This window comes from Chlorocebus sabaeus, chromosome 25, assembly GCF_047675955.1.
Source record: "Chlorocebus sabaeus isolate Y175 chromosome 25, mChlSab1.0.hap1, whole genome shotgun sequence".
In the NCBI taxonomy this organism is placed as follows: domain Eukaryota; kingdom Metazoa; phylum Chordata; class Mammalia; order Primates; family Cercopithecidae; genus Chlorocebus; species Chlorocebus sabaeus.
The window spans coordinates 68,594,430-68,619,227 of NC_132928.1; the positions used below are offsets into that span (position 1 = coordinate 68,594,430).

Here is a 24,798-nt window from a genome sequence, read left to right on the forward strand (position 1 = left end):
CTTTGTTAAATGGGCAAATCACAGCCTGGCCCCACTGTTGTTTCTTCCAACTCTGTTCCCTTCCTCCCACATAGAATACTGGCGGAGGGGAGGAGGAAGACGTGGCCCTAAGATGTAACATGAAAGGATGCTGTTCTTCTCTGGCCTCCCAGGTCACAGAGGTGTTGACCAAGCTTAGTGATCAGTGGGTGCCCAGGGACTCTGCCACTGCTTAGAGTGCCTGGCCCCCCATCTGTGGTACAGGACTGCTAATCGCCAATCCCAGGAGAGGACTCTGACTGCATGGTAAAAAGCAAAGATCATTATTATGCCAACTAGGAGACACAGGAGTCCATATACACTTGCCCATGTTGCTGCCTAGGATCATGAAGCACTGATCACCAGTGTGTCTGAGTCCATTGAGGCAGAACACACGTACACAAGAGGTATGTGAAGAAGTCTCATCCATTATAAGCCGGGTCCCCAAGGCTCAAGAAAGCTGCTCAGGGTAGATGGAGTCTTGTCTGCACATGTGCCACTTTGTGTCACAGCTGGTGGACCCCAAAAGGCAGCCTGCCCCGGGTTATATCCCTTAGGGACTATGTGATTCAGGTGGCAAAGCATCGAAGGGTGCCCTGCTTTAGTGGGGAGAGGAACAAAGCCTGCACTGGCCTGGACAGTGCCTCTCCAACTCAATACACTACATTCCTTAGGAGGGACAGGAACAGGTCCGGGCCGTCCTGCTCCCTGTCTCAGGATATGTCATTCCCAGCACATCCTATGGTTATTCCTGTGGACTACAGGCAAGAAAAGGGGGAGAACTGGGTCGGTCCGAGGCCACCCAGAGAACTGTCCTGCACTGCCCACAATTCTCGGCTGGGTCAGTACTGTTCCTAGCTGTTGCTCTTGATCTCTGCTCTGCAGCACTGGGACTTTTCTGTCTAGGACCCTTGTTTCAGCTCAAGATGTTTTGAACTAAACTGGGGTCCACTTGCCCAGCACAGCAAAGCCAAACACTGATATTGGGATAGCACTGAGAGAACGTGAGGCATTTATTGCCAGGTGCCAAACAAGGAAAATCAGGCAGCTCATGCTTAAGACCCGAACTCCCAGATGGCTTACAGGTAAGAGTTTTTAAAGGTGAGGAGGCAGAGGTTGCAGGCAATGTCATCAATCTATACATGGAGGTTATAGATTGGTGTGATCTAAAACGGTGGGACATCTCAGGAGACGGGGATGCCCACAGGTCATAGATGGACTGAAAGATTTTCTGGTTTGTGAGTAGGGGATGATACTTTGTCTAAACATTTAGGATCAGCAGAAAAGAATGTTAACTCTAACTCATGGGCATAACCTCTTCCAGGCCCCTCTAAGAAATTTAGAGCAAAGAATGGTGGCCAGCATTCATCCCTCCGTTTCCCCTTATCTAACATCTGTGTGCCAGCAGGTCTATTTCGTGGGGGTCTGAGTTCCTGAAAAACGACTCAGGGACATATGTTAGGCTGTTATCTGTAGTTTCTATGGGGAACAGGACGTTTCCTGACCTCTAGCTTCCTTGGCTATTGCTTTAAATTATGATTACCTTCTTGCTTATCAAGTTGCTCATTTAATTTTCAGGGCTAACTTTGTGCCTGGAATTTCCCTTGAAGGAACTCAAGAGCTTCCTTTATTTCCATGCATGGGAGGGCCCCTCAGCTCCTAAGAGGAGTCCTTACTTCATCTCAGAGGTAGCCTTTCACCTTCCGCCATTTTGAAATTTGAGGAGAGAAGGGAGGGTGAGAAAGTCCCTTAGAGGCATTTTGTCCCTTTTCTGAAATAGACCTAAAGCTCCCAAACAAGCCATGCATGAGCCCCCTCAACTTTTCCATTTCCATCATCACCTACATGAGTGAACGTTAGACTGACTCAGAGGACCCTGATGACAAGCCTTCACTCTGGTCTTTCCGGAAACCTGTAGCAACCAGCAAGGGGCTGCCCACCGGGAGCATATTCAGAGGGATGCCCTGCAGTGCTCCGTGATGGGCATGATGCCTGCCCAGCATCAGGGTGCAGTCACTCTGTCACTTCCACTGTTTAACATGCCAGTCTTGGCTGCAGCAAGCTGTCACAGCTCTTCACAGTGACAGCATGCAACGCAGCAGACTGGAAAACAGGAATTTTACATCCAGTAGAATGCTGAGTCCATTGACCACCAAATACTGCTGGTCCCACCCAGCCCAAAGGGTATTCCTGACAGCAAGATGGTGTCCGTCAGTAAATCTACATGCTTTTTCACGGTGACCTGGAACACAGTTGTGGATATGAAGAGAGGCAATTTGGCCCTCAAGCCAAGGCAATTTTTGCAGTACATCTTGAATCCTTGGAGAAAGGTGGCCATGAGAGAAAATAACTTTGTTCCTGAACCGAACCGTGGTCCCCCGACCCCTTGCAGCAAAGCCAAACACTGACATAGGATTGCAGCGAGAGAAAGTGAAGCATTTACTGCGAGGCGCCAAGCAAGGAGAATTGGCAGCTTACGCTTCAGATCTGATGTCCCCAGTGGCTTGCACATAAGGGTTTCTAAAGGTAGGGGTAAGTTTCAGGAAAGCAGAAGCCACAGGGAAAACTGTACATCGATATGTGGCAGTTACATATTGGTTTGGCCTAAAAAGGGTGGGATATCTTAAAATGGGGGCTTACAGGTCATAGGCAGATTCAAAGATTTTTCTGGTTTGCAATTGGTTAAGAAAGAGAAACTGTTTATTCCTTTGGGGTCAGCAGAAAAGAATGTTAGCTCTAGTTCATGGGCATGACTTCCTCCAGGAACCTCGAGATAGAACCAAGAACTGTGGTCAGAGCTCTGTCTTCAGTTTCCCCCCAGCTGAGATCTGTGTGCCAGTGGATCCACTTGGTGGGGGGCTGGGTTCCTGAAAAGCAACTCGGATATATGTTCGGATATCTTTAGACCCTACAGGGAACCAAACATCTCATGATTCTTTCCTGGCTATTGTTTTAGCTACTATTATCTTTTTGTTTAGTAAGATACTCTTCTATTTCTTAGGGCTAGGGAGTTGCCTGAACTTCTCTCAAAGGAACTCAAAATTTGTCTTTATTTTCAAGCTTCTGGGTAGGAGTGCCCAGCAGGCTCCTAAGTGAGGTCGCTGTTCTGTGTCACTCTGAAACATGAGTCATTCTCCTTGCACTGAAGCCCAGTACATTACCCCACATAAGGAAGCTCCAACAGTTCCCTCAGGGAAAGATGTCAATGACCTAGAGAGGTCCTTGGGAATGGAGGATATGTCTAGCAAAGATGAGCATCAGCCAGTTCAGTTCATACCCATTTCTAGACAGCATCAAATGGTCTTAGAGGAGCACAAAAGAAGCATCACCAACACAACCTGTCCCTCCCTCACTCCTGTTTTAAATCTACCTAGGCTAGTTCCCCACAGCCCTCCTTTAGGTGTCCGGAGGGGATGCTGGCATGATCTCAGCTTTCTCTGTACCCTGTTGCCCTGCCACTAGGTCCTGGGCCCCATGGATAATTGAAGTTTGCTCCTTCAGCGTAGATTCGGTACTCTGGCTTAAGATCAAAATATTTTTTCACTCAAAATAAAAATATATTTATTGAGTTTCATTTAAAAAATGTATTTTTTTATTGGATTACCTACTTTATTGACTAAAGGGATTCAAGGAGAAGTCTTGAGTGTGTGTGTGTGTGTGCACGCGCATGCATGCATGTGTGTGCCCTTGTCTGGTTTTAGTTTCAGGCTAATGCTGGCCTCATAGAGTGAGTTTGAAAGAATTCCCTCCTCTTCAAGTTTTTGGAATAGCTTGAGAAGAATTGGTTCTAGTTCTTCTTTAAAGGTTTGGTAGAATTCAGCAGTGAGAACATCTGTCCTGGGCTGTTCTCTGTTGGGAGACTTTATTACTAATTCAATTTCATGACTTGTTACTGGTCTGTTCAGATTTTCTGTTTCTTTTTGGTTCAATCTTGGTAGGTTAGATGTGTCCAGGAATTTATCCAGGAAGCACCCAATGTTTGTTGTCCACTGGCATGTCAAAATTCTGCTTTATGTGAGAGGTGAAAACGCAGAAGCAGCTTTCTAGGGCTTCATGCTAAAATTAGATCAGGACTCTACCCACGCTAGGAACCGGTGGTTGCTTTTCACTGTCTCCCCTACTCTCTCAGGGTAGTTTCATCCACTTCTGTGGTGTCAGCTCTTGTCCCAGGATAATCACTAAGAATCACTAAGATGCTCCTTACCTTCAGCCAGTCTTCAACTTCCTGGATACCTCTACATGGATGTGCTGCAGAAGCTTCAGACTCACCATGTCCAAACTGGCCTAACCAACCCTCCCACAGTCCTCCCTGAATTTCAGACCCTGGGGTACAGTCCTTCCAGCCACGCAGGGGCCCCATGTTGAACTAAGCTCTGAGTGCTTCTGGTGATGCTGCAGGCGTGCCTTTAAAATCCTCCGTCTTTGCTTTCTGTAACTACTACCTTGGTTCAGACCCTGCCAGCCTGGGCTAGTTTTTCTTTCTCCATTATCTCCTGAAATCTTGCAATACCCATCTCATGTACCCACCACATAGCCTTAACACTTTGATTCTGCAGTGTTAATGGCAAAACCAAACTCTGTAAAATATTTTAAAGAGGTTTATTCTGAGCCAATATGAGTGACCCTAGCCTGGAGAAACACAGTCCTGAGAAAGTACACCCAAGGCGGTTGGATTACAGTTTCGTTTTACACATTTTAGGAAGGCAAGAGTTATAAACAAAGACATAAATCAGTACATGGAAGGTATACATTGGGTCAGCCTGAAAATGTGAGATATCCTGAAGTGGGGGCATACTGGCCATAGGTGGGTTCAGACATTCTTTACTTTGTAATTGATTAAAGAAGTAAAGCTCTGTCTAAAAATTTGGAGTCAACACTAGGAATGTTTAAGTTAAGGAAGTCAGTTAATCTTTCTGTGATGTCATGCAAGAGATGGGCTGCAAAAGCAAGCAACACTGCTCTGGTCAGAGTGACCTGTGGGGCACACGATTTAACCCTTGCCTGGCCTGGCTTAGGTCCTGTTTATAATTTGGTATCTTGTTGCCACAAAGAGTCTGCCCTGTCAGTCTTGTAATCTCTGTTTTGACATTAATCCTTGTCAGTTGTTGTATCTAAACTGTGAAGGGGTGGGGGGAGTGTAATGAGGTGTGTCTGACCTCCCATTCTGTCATGGCAGGAAACTCCATTTTTAAGGTTTCTTTGGGGTCCTCTTGGCCAAGAGGGGTCCATTCAGTTGGTTAGGGGGCTTAGGATTTCATTTTCAGTTTACATCCTGTGCAAAGCACAGCATTTGATGCACAGACAATGCTCAAGAAAGCTTCTGAAATCAATGAATCAACGCACTGGTGGTGGTAGCATGGCATCTGGTTTGAGGCCACGTGCATGCAGGCAGGGAGACTAGATAGAAGGGCACTGTGCTTGTCTTAAAGAGACCACGAGGCCAGGCATGGTGGCTTATGCCTGTAATCCCAGCACTTTGGGAGGCCGAGGCAGGCAGATCACCTGAGGTCAGGAGTTCAAGACCAGCCTGGCCAACATGGTGAAACCCCATCTCTACTAAAAATACAAAAATTAGCCAGGTGTGGTGGTGGTCACCTGTAATCCCAGCTACTTGGGAGGCTGAGGCCAGAGAATCGCTTGAACCTGGGAGGGGGAGGTTGCAGTAAGCCGAGATCGCACCATTGCACTCCAGTCTGGGCGACAAGAGCAGAACTCTGTCTCAAAAAAAAAAAAAAAAAAAAAAAAAAGAGAGAGAGAGACTGCAAGCCTGACTTAAAGTAGTGGGACTCGAGATACAAAAGACTGGTGGATGGGAGTGGTAGCCGATGGTAGAATCAATTTACCTCAATGATTCAGTAAGTGTGTAAAAGAGAAGAATCAAGGACTCATTCAACAAGTACTTTGACTTCTGTCCGGCTTTGTCAACTGGTAAGTGGTGACGCCCTTCACTACACAGAAGATACAGGAAGGAAATACATTTCTTCTCTGTTGTTCACTCAAGGTCCTGTGTTCCTCTTCTTGGGCCCAGGGAAGTTTCCAATACTTTCCCACGTTCCACCAGGAACAGAGCTGCAACCATCCTCATAACAAACATCTACGAATACCTGCTCTGTTTAGTACATGAGTAGCTGTTTTTGGATTCCTGTCACTTAAAAATTTTTAAAAAACCCACAAATTCCAAAATAGAAACATTCTGACATGAATATGGGTTTCTTACTTAGCTACAATTTTACTGGGAAATGATGACTTCAATTTGCAACTTCAAAATTGTATCAAATGGCTAAAGATAAATATGATAGATTTCCTGCACTTAAGATGCAGATTCTGCGTCTGTGAGAGATGAGACTAGAAATGAGGCTGCCAGCAGGTTCAGGGTCTGTCTCCTGTGTGACTCTGAGGGCAGCCCATCGTTCTCCTGCCTTTAGAGACTGTGAGTCTCTCTGGATGTGTTATCTATCTTTATTTCTATCTGTTACTCTGCTTTATTGGTCAGGGAGCTCTTTATCTACATTGAAAAACATCCATGGGCTGGAAGGAAATGAAGACTGTGTTAAGGTGAGGTGTGCTTGGGGGTGGTGTGGGGTGTGCATGTGTGTGTGTGTGATATGTATTGCATTGTGCTGTGTGTGGTGTGTGTGTGGTGTGTATGTGTGTTATGTGTGGTGTGTTTGTGTGGAATGTGTGCATTGTGTTTTGTGTATGTGTGGTGTATGTATGTGTGTGGTGTGTGTGTGTTGTGTCTGTTGTGTATTTTGTGTGGGGTGTGTATGGTGTGTATGTACGTGTGTGTGGAGTATGTATGTATGTTGTGGGTGTGTTACATATGCACAGGGTGTGTGTGTTGTGTTTTGTTTATGTAGGGTATGTGTGTGGCAGGGATGTGCAGCTGGTTTGGTGGATTCAGCGTGGATTCTTTCTACCACCACCTCACCTTTTTGGATGGAAGTTAAAGTTGGTTTCTTAACTTACTGAGATGTTTAATCAATGCAGTCTTTTAAACTTTCATGTGTGTCCAGGGATAAATGTAGATTTCAAATAGATAGTCCCAGTGTCCTAAGCCAAGACCCTAAAATATTTTGGTTTGCAAAAATCTACAGCTCAAACCCATCACTCCATAATTTTCTGAAAGAATGAATTCATTTAGTATTGGCTATTTTAACAGCGATTCTCAACCATAACTGTGTCTCATAATCACCCTGGGATATACTTTTTAATATAGATTAAGAGCTCCCAGACCATCAATCAGAATCGCCAGGGTGGTAACCAACTTCTTCTTCTAAGCTGCCAAGGTGATTCTGATGAGCAGCCACTGATAGAACTGATAACGGACTGGCACCAGCCCTCTTGGGGTGCAAGTTTGTCGTGTGTTCCTGAGGACCTTTGGTGTCGATTTCTGTAGGCAGAACTATACACCCTTTGGGCCTGGCTATGTGAAGTGTGGTCCACTGACCAGCAGCATCCACGTCACCTGGAAGCTCGCTGGAAAAGCCTCATCCCAGAGCTACTGAATCAAAACTGGCCTTTTCTCAAGACTTCTAGATGCATCACAGGCACATTGAAGCTTGAAGAGTGCCACTGAGTGTCAGCAGTCTCAGTACTGGCTGCACACTAAAATACTGATGCTTGGGACCCAACTCCAGAGATCCAGATGCGATCCTCCTGGGTATTGGGAATTTTTACCATTTCCCCAGGTGAATTCTAGTGGAGAGGCAAGGTGGAGAACCACTGATATAAATGACTTTCAGTGATTTGCAATCTGCCTTTCATCCTAGCAGGTTTTGTTGGGATATGCCTCATGGTGGGAGTTCAAATCCTACAAAAATAATCCCAACCTCTTCTTCACCAGAACAGAAACCAAGTCAACTTTAAGCCTGGGGTTTCCCTTCCTTTTTTGGTATTTGGAATAAAAAGACTTACACTTACATAGGGTTATTTATATTTGAGGCAGTTTCCTCCCAGCAGATCAACATTTAAAGTTTGAATGTTTTGTATATTTCAGATCTTCACACAGAGAAGCAGTCAACCACGATAGAGCTACTAATAGCTGAAGGGGGTTAAGAATTTGCAAGTCCCAAATATGCAGCTTTAGTATATTGACTATTTTGAGTTAAAGGCACTTAAAAAAAACAGCAGGTGCAAGAAGATCACTCTGAGCTTCATTCTATTTCTAAAGAGGAGAGGAAATTCTCATATGAAAAGATATCATCCTATGCCAAAAGAAGCATTATTCTTATCATCAGGGACTAGAAGTTGAAGCCAAGGGAAGTTTGTACAAACAAACCTTGTTAAACTAGCCCTTATCTTCCTAGTCACTTCTCTACCCAATTAACTGCCCAGTCCAAGCCTTATCACATTTTCACAGTTTACTACTCTTTGTCCAACTCAGCATGTAAGTATTTGACTCTAGTTATATCTTTGGGTCTTTGTTTCCTTATGAAGGCTCCAATGCCGCAAAAAAAAAAAAAGTTGTATGAAATGAACGCGTATGCTTCTTTCCTATTGATGTGTCTTATGTCAGTTTAATTCTCAGGCCCAGAAAAACAACAACAGCAACAACAACAACAACACTTTCAAACTCCCCTACATGGTAATTCTCAGAGTGGAACATACACAGACATGCTCACAGTAGGAAGAAAAGAAAAAGAAAAGGAAGACAACTCCACAACACACAATGCTAGGCCAGAGGATTGCCCCAAAGGTAAATCAACACCTGGGCCCCTGCAGCAAGATCCTGTGATCTTTAACTTCTTGCCAAAAAGAAAATGCCTCAAACTACAGCATTATGAGAAGTCCGACCACTTCAAAGTAATCCAATGTGACTTTTAGAGTGGACAGAGCCACCAGGAGTGGTGACTTGCACCTGTAATCCCAAATACTCGGGAGGCCGAGGCAGGAGGATCCCTTGAGGCCAGGAGTTTGAGGCCACAGTGAGCTATGGTCTTACCACTGCATTTCAGCCTGGGCAACAGATTGAGATCCTGTCTCTCTAATTAATTCATTAAAATAAAGTAGACAAATCCTTTGAAAAGGATTTTCTGCTGGATTTGCAGCTTTTCACTTTTTCATCTGAGCTTCTCAAGAGAGTTGAAGAGATGTTGCAGAGAAAGTGAAGTTGAATTGTGTGTGACAGACATGGAGGAAAATACCTGTCTGAAAATCTTGTGATGATGGATGAAGATAACTGTTTTCCAAACATTTTCTAGAAAGCTGGAGGAGTATATAACTAAAAGCATAGGTTCTGCCTCTGCCTGAGTTTGAATTCTTAGTCTCCCTTTTGTATCTATAATGGAGAAAGTTAACTTCCTGAACTATAGTCTCTTCATCTGAAAATAGGGATAATAACAATATATTATCTCCTAGGTAAATGTAACACATGTCTGAGGCATTAAGCATGACACCTGGTATCTCATAAACCCTCAGGAAATGTTAGCTATTATTAAAAATCTTACTAATATACCTATTTTGTGGATAAGGCAACAAAGGGCTAGAGAGGTGAAGTATAACAAGCCCAAGGTAGAGGCAAGATTTGAACGTAGGCATTCTGACTCCAGCACCTCATATGTAAGTACCTAATTACTAAGCACTGGTGCCTCCTGACAGCCCCTTCCCCTTCCCTGGCAGCCCTTCCCCCCTCCACCTCCCTCCTCCCCGCTCCGCCTCCTCTCCCTCCCCCTCCTCCTTCTTCTTCTTCTTCTTCTTTCTTCTCCTTCTTCTTCTTCTTTCTTCTTTCTTCTTTCTTCTTCTTCTCCTCCTTCTTCTTCCTCCTCTTATTCTTCAGAGAGGGTCTTGTTCTGTTGCCCAGAGTACAGTGGTGGTCAGAGCAACGAGGCGGGAAAAGCAAAGCACAGCCACTGCAGCTAAAAGGACGTTCCCTAAATGCCCCTCCACTGCCCTCTACTGACGAAGCTTAACATCGTGTTCGCTGTAAAAGAGGAAAGCCTGAAAGCTCAGTTCATTATTACACAGCAGGTACTGAAGGGTGAATTTAGAGCTGACAGGCCATAAATGGACCCCTGACACAGACTACCCCTTCGAATACTCAGCTTTCATATGCACTCTTCTACACACATTTGACTGTCATACAAAAACCAAAGATCTCAGTATTTCTACCTAACAAGATATGGTTCTCCTTACAAGGAAGGAACTCTCACCTTTTCCCCAAGAAAAAAAGAAGCAAAATTCCCAAAAGATGCAAAATCCCAAAAGATGCAAACCCCCAATTACAGTATCCATCACTGCCTCGATTACTCTTCAAATTTAGTCATGGGCCCATGGAATATTCTATTACCTAAAGACTAAATTGTGAAGTTGACCTCCAACAACTTGGATAAAAATTTAAAATAGGAAGGAGATTTTTAAGAACAGTTAGTACATGTCAGTAAACATATGCATACAGAAAGCAAAGAGAAAACATGCCAGGCTTCTACAGTCCTCACTTCTGTAGCTTGTCATGAGCTTGTGGTTGGTGTCTGTGGCTTCTTTCTTCCACAGTCCGCTCTATAACTTTCTTGTCCTCCTGGCCCAAATCTCAGCAGCTCAGGGATTTCTACCTGGTAGAATGACTCAAACTTTCATTCCCCAAGGGTCTGAGTCCCCAGCTGTGCTGCTTTTTCTTTTGTTGCTACATAGTCCATTAATCTCTTAATTTCTTTTGTTGCTACATTGTCCATTAATGCACAAAAAATTTCTTTTGTTGCTACATTGTCAATTGATTAATGGAAAGGTTGCTACATTGTCCATCAATTAATGGAAATGTTGCTACATTATCCATTAATTAAAAAGAAAATTAATTTCCCTTGTTACTACATTGTCCATTAATGTCTACTGCTGGACAGGGGAGTATTAAGAGATGACTCGATGACTTCCCTTGGGTTCCAGACACGGTCCTCCTTGCCTCCATTGCATAGCAGCAGCCCAATCGACCCAGGTAATTGGGATCAATCACTTCAGCCAATTGGCACAATGTCATCGGTGTGATGGACCCAGTGGGATGTTTTGTGGAACATCAAAATGATCAAGATCTCTGTGGACTGCATGACGGCAGAGAGCTGGGGAGTTGATGTCGCTCTGACGCAACACTGTGAAGATATACCATTGGACCAGACAGGTAAAAGCAAACTTCTCTGGTAGCCCTTGAACACTGGCATGGAGAAAGGGCATCAGCCAGGTCAGTAGTGTCATACCCAGTGCCAGAAACTGTGTTGATTTGCTCCAGTAAAGACACTGCCTGGGGACAGCAGCTTCAAGTGGAGTCTCACGACTCGATTTAGTTGAAGATGGTTCACAGTTATCCTCCAGGATCCATCTGGCTCTGCACAGGCCAGACAGGTAAGTCAAATGGGGGTGTGATTGACAGTGCCCTCCTATTTCTTTCAAGTCTTTGATGGTGGCATTAATCTCTGCAATTCCCCTGGGAGTGCAGTATTGTTTCTGTTTTACTATTTTGGTAGGAAAAAGACATTACGAGGACTTTGACTCAACATTTCCTATGAGCATGTCCCTTGTTGCCAAGTCCTCAGGAACTGGAGAAATAGCCACAGGGTGGGCCTGCTGTGGCATCGATCACCTGACCACCATAAGCCTTTGCGTTGACTGGTGGGCCACAGTGTCTTTTTTCTTTTGAGACAGAGTCTCCCTCTGTCACCAGGCTGGAGTGCAGCAGCACAATCTCGGCTCACTGCAACCTCCCCTTCCCGGGTTCAAGTGATTCTCATGCCTCAGCCTCCTGAGTAGCTAGGATTATAGGTGTTCACCACAACACCCAGCTAATTTCTGTATTTTTAGTAGAGACAGGGTTTTGCCATGTTGGCCAGGTTGGTCTCGAACTCCAGACCTCAAGTGATCTGCCTGCCTCGGTCTCCCAAAGTGCTGGGATTACAGGTGTGAGCCACCATGTCTGGCCAACAGTGTCTTTTGAGTAGGCTGACATTTGGCACTGCTTTTCCTCTGGAGTCATTTGCTGATTCTAAAGCTGTACCTAAGAGGCTGAGAAGCTGAAAGAAAATGCAGCTGAAAGTCTGAGAAGCTGAGTAGAACTATCAGCACTCCTATGGGACAGGGAGAAAATATTAAAATCCACTGAGGAGAGGCCCCAGTAAATCCCAAGGCTTGCAGTTGGGACCCCCAAAATGGCATACCATTGAAGGAAGGACAAACTGTAAATAATCCTTCCTTCTAGCATCCAATCAGCTCAATCTATGACTGCTGACGTCTGCCCCAAACTGTCTGCAGAAACAAAAGCTAATCCTTTCTGGGAGAAGATAACAATATTCAATGCCTCAAATTATTGCTTCATTCTTTGTTTTACTCAATTAGGTGTAAAGATGTTCAGTAATGCAAGTATTAGGGGAAGGGATTTTTTTTTCAACATGGTATTGGGCTGGTTGGGCTGGTTGCAATCCACATGGGAAAAAAAAAAGTAAATTACACCACATAAAAAAATCAATTTCATATAGACTATAGATGTAATGTGGAAAGGAAAACAATAAGCCTACTACAGGATAACATAGAAAGCAATTTCAAGACACTGATTTGGCAAAGATTTCTTAGAACATCGTAAACATGAACCATAAAGAAAAAGATTGACAAACCATATCACATTAAAATTAGAACTTCTGTTCATCAAGAAATGATGATAAACAGAATGGAAAATGTATTTACAGAGTGGAGAAAATATTTGCTACACAACTGATAAAAAGATTGTATTCAGAATATATATATATTAATGTTTTGGTATGCCAAAAAGAGAAGCTCAAACAGCCTAAAATAAAAATGAATAAAAGGCCTAAATAGGAACGTCACAATAGAGGACATTCAAAGAGTTAATAGGCCTATCAAAATGTGCATAGTAATCAGAAAAATGCAAATTAAAATCACAGTGAGTTCCTACAGCAAACCCACCAAAATGGCTCAAATTAAGAGGACTAACCCTATCAAGTGAAAATGTGGAGTAACCAAAATACTCATGTGTTGCTTGTGGGACACTAAGTTGGTCCAACTTGGAAAAAATATTGGGCAATATTTTTTAAAGCTGAACACATGAATGCCCATGACCCAGCAATTCCATTTTAAAGTATATATCTGTGGTAGGCAGACAATCAGCTCGCAATGATTTTAACATCTTAACTCTGGCACTTGTGAATATGTCACCTTACATGGCAAAATGGACTTTGCAGATGTGATTAGGTTGAGGATCATGAGATAGAGAGATTATCCTGGATGATCCTCCTGGACTCTAAACGTGATCACGAAGGTCCTTACAAAGGAAAGAAGGAGGCAGGAGAGTCAGTGTGAGAGAAGGCCGTGTGACCATGGAAGCAGGGTTTGGAGTGATGCCATTGCTTTCTGGAATGGGCCACGAGTCAAGGAAAGTAACCTCTAGAAGCGGGAAAAAGCATGGGAACAAATCCTCCCCAGACTCTCCAGAGGGGATGCAGCCCTGCCAACACCTTGATTTTAGCTCAATGAGACCCATTTTTGGACTTCTGACCTCCAGAATTGTATTAAATTTGTATTGTTCTCAGTCACTAAATTTGTGGTGATTTGTTACAGCAACAATAGGTAACTAATACAATATCTAGCTGAAATAAGTACATATGTGTATGGAAATACATCCAAAGAGTGTTTCAAGAGCATTATTTGTTAAATACAAAACTGTAAATTATCCAAGCTTCATTCACAGTAGAATAGATACATTGTAGTATAATCATTCAATAGAATACCATATAGTAATGCACATGAATAACTACTATTGCACACAACAGTATACAATGTGGATGAATCCAGTGGTGTACCTAAATTTTTAATGACTATCTCTGGATGGAGGGTGATATACATACATATATGTTTGTGTGCACACGTGTGCATATATATATGCTTATTATAAATGTTACTAATATAAAGGATGTATAAGACACAATTTACAAAAAATAAAATATATAATACTTCTTATTGTAAATTCCATATTGCCAATTGATTCTCAATCGATTTTGTTGATTTTTGCCAAACTTTCGAACCTGTAGTTCTGTCATGATTGTTAGTTGATAGTTTTATTTATGTTAAATACTAAGACAAAAGACAATAAAGATTTATGTCAAAACTCCTTTTATTTATTAGCTGGGCTTGGTGGCTCATGCCTGTAACCCTAGCACTTTGGGAGGTCGAGGCGGGTGGATCACCTGAGGTCAGGAGTCAAGACCAGCCTGGCCAACATGGCAAAACCCTGTCTCTACTAAAAATACAAAAATTAGCCAGGCATGGTGGCAGGCTCCTGTAATCCCAGCTACTCAGGAGGCTGAGGTGGGGGAATTGCTTGAACCTGGGAGTTGTGGAGGTTGCAGTGAACGAGACTGTGCCACTACACTCCAGCCTGGGTAAAAGAGCAATACTCTGTCTCAAAAAAATAAAAAGAAAAAAAAAGAAAAAAAAGCTTCTGTCATTTTTCAATGACTTCAGCAAAAAGAGAGAAAAACTTCTCTCATTTGTCAAACTATCATCCTGAACTGGATAATGGTTTTGAATACCGGAAGAATAATTCCTCAATTTTTTTGTGTACTTCAGTGTAATGGCCACAGACACAACACACTTAAGTTTAATCTGCAATATTAACATTTTTTCACCACTTTCTTAAGTCTAGACAATCAAAAAAACAATAAATCCATCCCTTTTTATTTATAGCATTTTCTGATTTCTGTGACGCAAAGGTTCCTGCTGTGGCCAATTTTAAGCTATTTATTCCTAACATGTGACAATTGTAAACAAGATGAGGAAGAAACACACCATAGCCTGTCGTCATAGAGTATTCCACGGAATTACAACAGGTAGAAACAACCCCAAAGCAGAGGCCATACTAAAATGGAGTTAGACAGATAGGATGTAATCAGTTTGAGTATTTATTACCTGTGTTTTTAATTGTAATTTAATTATGTTTTTATAATTTAATTTTTCTAATAATTATGTTTAACAGATAAATTTCAAAATTTCTGAAAATGTAACCATCAGCTCTTGTGAGTTGGTACAAAACATACTCCTGAACACACATTGGACAAAACTTTAAAAATAGCACTGACTGAAATTAGCTGGATATAAAAAAAATACTGTATGAGTCCATTTATATAAAATCCTAACAGAAGCAAAACTTAACTCTTATGTTAGATGTCAGGATAGTGACCCAGCTAAGCTCCGTCTACATCAGCTGACCCCCAGGCACACAGGTGAACCCAGGGTAGCAGAGCCAATGCGCTGAGCCCAGCCTGGATCACTGACTCTTGCTAACTCACACATCCATGACAATAAGTGACTGCTCATCCATGATTATAAGTGATTGCTGTTTTAAGCCATTGAATTTCGGGATGGTTTGTCATGCGGCATTTTTCTGGCAATAGGTAGCTAATAGAGAAATTGTATGAAGGTACAATTCCTCCCTTTGGGGAAGAAGGTGAGGAGGGTGGCCAGAAGGGGATGCAAAGGAGACTCCTAGGTGCTGGTAATGTCCTACTTTTTGACCTGTGTCTGTTACATGCATTATTCCCTTTGTGACAATTCACTGAGCTATACTTATGATTTGTACTCTTTACTTGTGTTTTGCCTCAATAAAAAGATTTTAAAAATACAATTGGCTGATTAATTCATGAAAAAGTACTCCATGTCTCTAGTAATCAAATATACTGAAACTGAAATATTTAAATATCATTTTCCACTTAACTGGTTGGCAAAGATTTTTAACTTTGTTACTCAGTGTTGAGTGATTGCAGGAAAATGAGCGTTTTAGCATATTGGTAGTGTGATAAGATGTTGGAGGGGTGATTACATATTAGTACAAACTTTTTGGAGCATTAATTGGCAAGTTTATAAAATAATTAGCAAGATGTCTTTTGACTTGCAGTCTTACAGTTGGAAGTTCATACTAAGGAAATAATTATAATTATTTGCATAGATCTAGTTAGTAGTATGTTCATTATAGCATTGCTTTTGATAGTGAAAAATACAAAAATATGAAATGTTATAAAATTGGGTTTGGTTACATAAATAAGGTATATTCCCATAAAAGCAGTCATTTTATATGATGAAAAAAATGTGTAGTAAATTTCATAAAAAGCTGTTTGTGATCTGTCACTTAATGAAAAAGAAAGCAGTTCATTAAACAATGTGCTGTATACAATGGTATACTCTGGCCTTTGTAAAAATAGCTACATATTGTATAGATAGATTTACATGTCTAGGAATTATAGATAGGTGGATGGTAGCCATGGTAAGCAAGTAAGTATGCAGGTAAGTAGGTAGGTAGGTGTGCAGGTAAGTAGGTAGGTGTGTGGATAAGTAGGTAGGTGGGCAGGTAAGTAGGTAGGTAGGTGTGCAGGTAAGTAGGTAGGTGTGTGGATAAGTAGGTAGGTGGGCAGGTAAGTAGGTAGGTGTGTAGGTAAGTAGGCAGGTGTACAGGTAAGTAAGTAGGTGTGTAGGTAAATAGGTAGGTGGGCAGGTAAGTAGGCAGGTGTTTGGATAAGTAGGTAGGTGTGCAGGTAAGTAGGTAGGTGTGTAGGTAAGTAGGTAGGTGGGCAGGTAAGTAGGCAGGTGTGTGGATAAGTAGGTAGGTGTGCAGGTAAGTAGGGAGGTGTGTGGGTAAGTAGGTAGGTGGGCAGGTAAGTAGGCAGGTGTGTGGATAGGTAGGTGTGCAGGTAAATAGGTAGGTGTATAGGTAAGTAGGTAGGTGGGCAGGTAAGTAGGTAGGTGGAAAGCTATGAAAGTCTGGCAGGAGACACAACAAAGCATGAATCATTTTTATAACTGCATAGTGGAACCATACATGATTTTCATTTTCTACTGGAATCTATATTTCCTAATGTCTTCTCCCATGTGGGTGCACTTTGTTTAATTAAAAGTTACAGAAACAAGCACTCCCAACAACAAAAAAGACTCTAAACAGTTTCATATCAGGTCAAACTTTGCTGCCAAATAATTCATGCCAAAAACCTTTTAGAGCTTTCTGGATACTGTAGTTTCAGCTTAAGGACGGTGAGCGAAAATATTTGCACTGGAACTTTATTACTTATTCCCTCTAACAGATCAAGTGGCCTATAGCATATGTCCATAGGGTATTGTTTTTATCATTTTTTCTTCAATCCTTACCCCTATGCTCCACCAAGATTTCTGCTGGCAGGTTTGTGGATATCCAGATGTACTATAGAACCCAACCTTGCTACTTAACTGTCTGCTTCTTTTGTGTAGAACAAGCTTCTCCATCTCTGGATTCCACTTTAAGCAATATCTTCCAAATCTCTGTGATAATTAGATTTTCCACTCCAGCTTATAACTCAGATTCACTTGATTTACTCTGCATATTCCACACGATGGAGTATAAACGTCCAAGGTCATGTCTTATGCCTCGCTCCCTTCCTCACCGCACGCTCATGTGAGTCACCAGATACCCTTTTCCTTGCCAGAGCCGCTGTCTTCAGTAATAACTGCGTCCACCTAGGTTTCCCCTTTCTTGCTCATATTTGCTTTAAATCGCTCTTAATCAGATTCACTAGACTTTAGGGAAATAACAATACAACTGTTATCAAAAGGGATATCAAATATTGATATCACACCATGGAGTTTGTTTTGTTTTGTTTTCAGAAAGACAGAGTCTCACTATGTTGCCCAGGTTGGACTCGAACCCATGGGCTCAAAGGATCCTCCCATATCAGCCTCCCAAGCAGCTGGGACTACTGGTGTGAGCCACTGTGCCCAGCTACGACCACTTGTTTTCTTAAATAAAAGAGCTCCCTCAGTACTGTCATGGATCATAATTATTAATAAATTCATAAATTCAGATAATTTGGATTTCAAATATCTGTTTAAATAAAGGGAGGATGTTGTGACAATTCCTAAATGTTAGAACTGGTGCAAGAAAATAAAGCAACAGTTTCATTGTCCACATCAAGGCACTGAGGGTGCCAGGATGGAAAAGGAGGTTCGCGGATGAGTGCTCATTCATTCTCCTTCAGACCACAGCAATGTTGCTGCAGTTACCTTCCCCAGGCACATTCTGTATAATGGTGCTTTCCATTACAGAGTCACTCACTTGAATCATTTAAATATTGCAAAAAGTATACAATTTACCTATGTAACGATGTTATTTACAGCATGCCTTTCATCCACGGATATGCCAGAGTTTTAAAAGCTGCTCTTAATACAGACTTACAGGTGCTTCCAATCTGACCCATGCAAGCAGGCTAATATTGCTGATGTCATTGAGCCTATAGATGAAAAGATGTGAGAGTATCTTCATATATTAATATATTCCATGTCTTCATATTCTTAATATATGCCAACCTGTCCTAAGTTCTTTCCCAAGATCACACAGCTCATTCTTTAAATACATTTTAACCCACTTTTGATCTATTTGACACTCAAACCTTTGGAAGCAATGCCAGAATATGGCATTTTGAACGATTTTATGTGAGGATTTTTTTTTCTTCTTTTTTTTTAGGTGGAGTTTCGCTCTTGTTGCCCAGTCTGGAGTGCAATGGCGCGATGTCGGCTTACTGCAACCTCCGCCTCCTGGGTTCAAGCGATTCTCCTGCCGCAGCCTCCCAAGTAGCAGGGATTACGGGCATGCACCACAACGCCCGGCTAATTTTGTATTTTTATTAGAGACGGGTTTCTCCATGTTGGTCAGGTTGGTCTCAAACTCCCAACCTCAGGTGATCTGCCCGCCACGGCCTCCCAAAGTGCTGGGGTTACAGGCGTGAGCTGCCACACCCGGCCATAAGGACTCTTTTTGTGAGCTAAAGATATGTGGATTCAGGAAAAAAAAAAAAAAAACTAAAATATTTAGGTGCATACTTAACATTTCTATGATTAAAAAGTCAGCCTTCAGATGAGAGGATCACTGGAGCCCAGGAGTTTAAGGCTGCAGTGAGCTGCAGGAGTTTAAGGCTGCATGATTGCATCACTGCACTCTGTACTGGGCCACAGAACAAGACCCTGTTTCTAAAAATAAAATACAAATTTAAAAAGTCAGTCTTGTATTAATGGGTATTCTTTTTTAGTTTTAACTTGCAAATCTTTCTAAGAAATTAACAACTTTTAGGCATGTTTGGTAGGCTTCACAAGTTTCAGATGCAACAGCATAATCTTCATAATCTTCAAATGCTTTGAAGATATAATAGTTACTCCATGTTACAGTTTGGAGGAAGATAGGTAGAGGTAACGAGTAGGGTGGACAGAGCCTAAGTGACTTGCTCAGGATTACCAACATGATCAGGGGCTGCCAGGGTTTTAAAGTTTATAATTTCACATGGACGACATATTCTATCCTACAATGTAGAGGACAAAGAATGGGAAGGTAACTATACAAACAAACAGCTTAGCTACTAAAAGTGAATTCTAGATAAATTAAAACAAGTAGTTTTAAAGATAATATCTATAGGTCAAATGAGAATTTAGGACAGTGTGGAGGAACTCCCCACCGTGATAATCATGATCCTCTCTCCATCTCCACCGGGATGGAGCTTCAGTTTTACTGTGTTCTCCAGCATTCATTCCAGAAATTTGTAGGAAGTTGTCATAGAAATGGGATGGAAGCCAGCTATGTTATCTCTCCAAGCTTCACCAATGTGACCCTGATTTTATCCTGGAGCCAATTTTATACATTCCTTTCTTTCCCCACTCCATCTGCCCATCATAAGCTGCCCCTGATCTGCTCTCTGGTTATCATCATGGGTGGCTAAACATTGCTGCATAATCGGTCCTGGCCATAAAACTAGAAGTATAGCCACATCTTCAGGATCATAGCAATGCCGAAGTGAACATTCCTGTGCAAATACCCCGTTGAACATGTGCAAGTGTGTGTAGAATGGGTTTCTTCAGCTCTACTTTCAACCAAGGGGTGATGGTAAGTGCTACCGAGAGGGTTATAATGGAGGATGGAAGATCTGGGTCCAAGTTTCTGCTCTATTGCAGCAGCACTGAGCTGGCAGAAAGCAGCAGGCAAACACCTCCTTCGCGCTCTTATTAGGGGATGTGGAGAGGCACTGCACAGGGAAGCGAGGCAAAGCAAGAAAAAGTGAGCAGCTTCCCTCACAGCAGCAATCAAGTCACACTGCAGATGGTTAGACAGGCAGGGCTGCATTCAAGATCCAGTTAACATTGAGCAGAGGCTGCCTTCCACCTGCAAACCAGGGAAAGGAAAGTAAATGGGCTTTATTATCATTGGCCTCACTGACCAGTGGCTCTCCCTTTTTTGTCTCCAGAACTCATTTGTTGTCCAGACACCCTCTATCTGCCTCTAATTGAAGCCAAAGGTAGAAGGTTAGAAGACCGGCAGCTTAGGGACATAAGCAGCAGGGCTCTTGCCTGGATACAGTGCCAGAGACTTGATGTCTGCTCTTTCCTTCTACCATCCTACCCCACTCCCCAAGGGCTCTACAACAATAGGCTCTTAATGGGCTAAAGAAGCCTTAGGACCTTCCAACTCCATTCTAAACTATAGGTGTAACAGTCAGGGTTCTACAGAGAAGGACCACCAGTGGAAGACATACAAAAAGAGATTTTTGTAACATACTGACTCATGCAATTATGGAGACTGAGAAGTCCCATGATCTGCTGTCTGCAAGCTGGAGGCCCAGGAAAGCCAGTCAAATGGTTTGAAGGCCTGAACGCCAGAGACCTGGTTGTGTAGATTCCATTCCAATTCTAAAAGTCTGAGAACCAGGAGAGCTGAGAGCAGGAGAAAATGGATGTTCCAGCTCAAGCAGTCAGGGAGAATTATTTCAACGTGCTTCTACCTTTTTGTTCTATTGAGACCCTCAATGGATTAGATGATACCATCTGCTTTTCTCAGTTCACCAAATCAAATGCTAACCTCTTCCAGAAATAATGTTTAAACAGTTATCTGGGCATCCTGTGGCCCAGTCAAGTGGATGGATAAAATTAACCATCCCAGTTGGTAAAACAAATACAACTCCCAAAAGGGAGACAGGGACAATCTTTAAGGACAGTGCTTTCTCTGGAGGAAACTCTGTACTAAGTTTGTTCTATACAGGGAGGTTCCTGACTTGGCTGGATTCACAAGAAGCAAACCTTGAGTCAAGGATTCATACGCAAGTGATGAGTTATGGGAGTGCTGATGAATGAGTGGGGCAACCAGAAAGGGGAGAGAAGTCAAGGAAGAGTGTACTTTTAGGCAAAATCCCAGCTTTAATTTGATGGTGCAGAGGAGCTTTGAAATGCACATTACACCTCCAAGTATGTCCCAACTCAAGGGAAAGAGCTGGGTTTTCATAACCTGTCCCACCTGTCATCTGCTAAGGCCTACCCCAAAGGAACCTAATTTCCCAGGCAATTCTGGCTGTCTGCTGGTGTAAGCAAAGTGGCTCAGGACTGTAGTCCCAAGAAAGCTACAGGTGTGGCCATCAGGAAAAAAGCATATAGAAGTCAGAGGATGGCCACAGACACAGCCAGAATCCAAGGGAATGTGGGCAGGAGGAGGGAGGGAGCACCACCTTAAAAAAGAATATGATGGAAAGTAGGAACAACGGAATCTATTCCACACACATATTTGCACATGTTCAAAAGAGCACATGCCCAAGAATGTTCATTTCAGCACTGTTTTTAGATAGCAAAAAATAAAAATAAAAAGTTGGAAACCACCTAAATATCCACTAATGGTGGGCTAAATAAATCAATTACAACATGTTCAGATTATATTATTCAGTGAATACAAAAAATATATGAGATTGTTATGCTTTTCAAGCTATATTGTTAAATGAAAAAACTCAAATTGCAGATTAATAATGTTACCATGCAACATATTTTTTAAAATTTAAAATTAGATGTATAAATAAATTTACACATATCCAGGTGCAAAAACGTCTAGAAAAAGGTCTAGAAAAGTATATGCCAAAGTGAGGAGAGAGTAGGGTTGCTGTGTGTGTCAAAGGGGACTCATAAAATTTTATTCAATAGGCTTGATTATTAGAATATTTTCCAGTAACTGTGTGTTTATGTATTATTCATGTAGTTACAAACAAAATTGCCTTTGTAAAAGCAGGTCTGACATTTTGAAATGTGGAGCTGTAACTGATCTATGAACCACAGGAAAAAATCAAAATTTCTTCTTCCCATCCTTATGTTTTTGTTGTACAATGCCCTTGACAGAAAGTGGAGGTAATTTCCAAAGATACCCTGATCCCCAGGAATCAAGATGGTCAAAGGGCATAATAATTTTCTGTGTTCATTTGACATTTTGTTACGCAACTAAATGGACTCTTATCTTTCCATTTTTTAAGGTTTAAATGTCTTCCATAAACCTGTTTTAGCAGGAAACATCAAGCCTTGCAAGATGGATATTACATGACCCTCAAGGATGGAGCCCAGGACACTGTTTCACATTTGGGGTCTTCTCACAGCCTCTGGTCCATGTTTTCCTCATGGTAGAAGCTGAACCAGTGTTGGCTGGCAGGCTCCCAAAGATTCTTCAGGCACATTGGCACTTTGCTTCCTTAAGGGTGCTAGAATACTTACATAAATAAAGAGCTTACTTCTCAAATATATGTAAATCTTAGGGTACTTTGATTTGGATGTAGCTTGACTTGGTGTAATGTATTCATGGGTTTTAGGTCTTAAGACTTATATTGAGAAGACAATGGCAAAGCATAGCACATATAATAATCTTCAAACTGGTAACAAGGAAGGGTAATGAAATGAAATAATAGAGCCAAGTAAGAGAAACGGCAAGATCAAAAAGAAGGAATGGGGCCAGGCACGGTGGCTTACGCCTATAATCCCAGCACTTTGGGAGACTGAGGCGGGTGAATCACCTGAGGTCAGAGGTTCGAGACCAGCCTGGTCAACATGGTGAAACCCCATCTCTACTAAATATACAAAAATTAGCCGGGCATGGTGGCGGGCACCTGTAACCCCAGCTACTCAGGAGGCTGAGGCAGGGGAATCGTTTGAACCCGGGAGGCGTAGGTTGCAGTGAGCTGAGATTGTGCCATTGCACTCCAGCCTGGTTGACAAGAGCAAAACTTGGTCTCAAAATAAATAAATAAATAAATAAGGGATGAAGAGTAGATAAGTAATTTTGTAGAAACTGAGAGACAATTCTCCCAGAGATGAAGTTACTGTATTTTTTTTATTCCTTTCTACTGTCTCCTTTGCTAAAATGCTCCCACCTCCCAACTTAAGAAATCCATAACCCTGTCTCATTCATAAGTAGCTATGACCCATCTCTCTCCTTTCATTCCCAATCAGTAGTTGTGAATGGTTTCCCACGATCATCACCTTTACAGCTATTCAGCTCTCCCACTTGGCTCCACTCCACCTCGCTTGCGAAGGTCATCAGTATCTTTACAGTTTCAGAATCAGATGGATATTTTTTTTTCTATTCTCACTTGAGAGGCAGTCTGGTGTCATGAAATAAACCTCAGCGTGCTCCTTTTTCGAGATTTGACTTAAATGTCACCTGTTTCAGCAAGGCACATGCTGACATGTCTTCAAAGAGTTGGGTACAGTTTTCTCTCTGTGTTGTTAGTACCAACACATACATTCCATTTAGAATTTCTGTCATTGTCTTATTATGACTTACAGATCTGTCCCCTGCAGTGGCATACGAGGTTCTTGAGGGCAAAGACCATATCTACGTTAATCCTGTCCCAGTGTCCGGCCAATAGAAGGTATTCGGTAATAGCTATTGAGTGAATGAGTTAATGAATGACTGAATGAATTAGTAAATGAATGCTCATACATAAGTCTGGAAAACAGACGCACGAAAGATAATAATTCTTCAGCTAGCTAAGAAAGACATGGCCATAATTTGAATTGAGAGGAAGTAAAGGAGAATACAGAAAAAAAGGGGGGGCTGAAGAACCCCAAGTTTGGGTCTAAAAACATAAACCTAAAATATAAAATACAGAAAAGCAATTGGTCTGGGTAATGATTAATGAGGTCAAACCTTTTGAACTAAGTTCAATAATAAAAAAAAGATTTTCCTTCAGACTCTTTTCTTGTACAAAGTACATGACTCAAGGCATCATTACCTTGTAGTAAAATAGTTCAACTCCACTTAACAGACAGTCTGTGTTGATGACTACTAGACAGTAGGACAGGCAAAGGTTTTGGTTCCAGTGACTCAATATGTAAAGGAAAAATTCTGCTAGATTCCTTGAGTGCCAGGCAAGAGGCTGTTAGGCAATAATGTCGGGGAATCAATGGTTTAGGGCTAATTTCATCAGAAACAACAAAATAAGTATTCGAAGGTGTCAGAACATATCAAACTTGTATTTCACACAGATATGTATCTTGGTTGTAAGGTCTTAGAAAGAGGCCCACATCTCTCCCTGGTTCTCACATGCCTCCCCTAAAGACAGTGATTAAAAAGCCATTCTTGGAACAACACCTGACCATCCAGTGCCAATGAGGTCAGTATCTTGGCAAGAGATTAGACCCAAGTTAGGTCTGTGTCTGGCCTTGGTGTTGATGTGCCTATCACAGGTCTGCTCAAGTGAAAGAACCTAAGAACTTCACCAACTGTTTCTGGATAGGCCTGTCCCAAAATAGGCAGAGAGTACCAAAGCATGAGGAAATGGTGCTGGTATAATAGTAGGCATTATATTATATCAATATTAGATATCAATGACTAGGTATGTGGCATTCTTCCCCACTTGCACCAGCAGATAAAGCCATGAAGAAACAGGTAAAAAGGTTTATCACCTCTTGGCCAAGTATGGTGGCTCACACCTCTAATCCTAGCTACTTTAGGAGGCTGAAATGGGAGGATCGCTTGAGGCCAGG

At 42.1% G+C, this 24,798-nt stretch overlaps 1 long non-coding RNA gene across 1 annotated transcript; it reads right to left on the reverse strand.

Annotated features, from left to right (window-relative positions):
* Positions 1-20,543: 20,543 nt before the first annotated feature.
* On the reverse strand, positions 20,544-23,643 carry LOC103230734 (uncharacterized). The gene is made up of 2 exons (XR_005236247.2): positions 23,290-23,643; positions 20,544-20,721 (listed from the first exon to the last, which is right to left on the reverse strand). It is a non-coding gene; the product is annotated as an uncharacterized lncRNA (long non-coding RNA).
* Between the last annotated feature and the right edge of the window lie 1,155 nt (positions 23,644-24,798).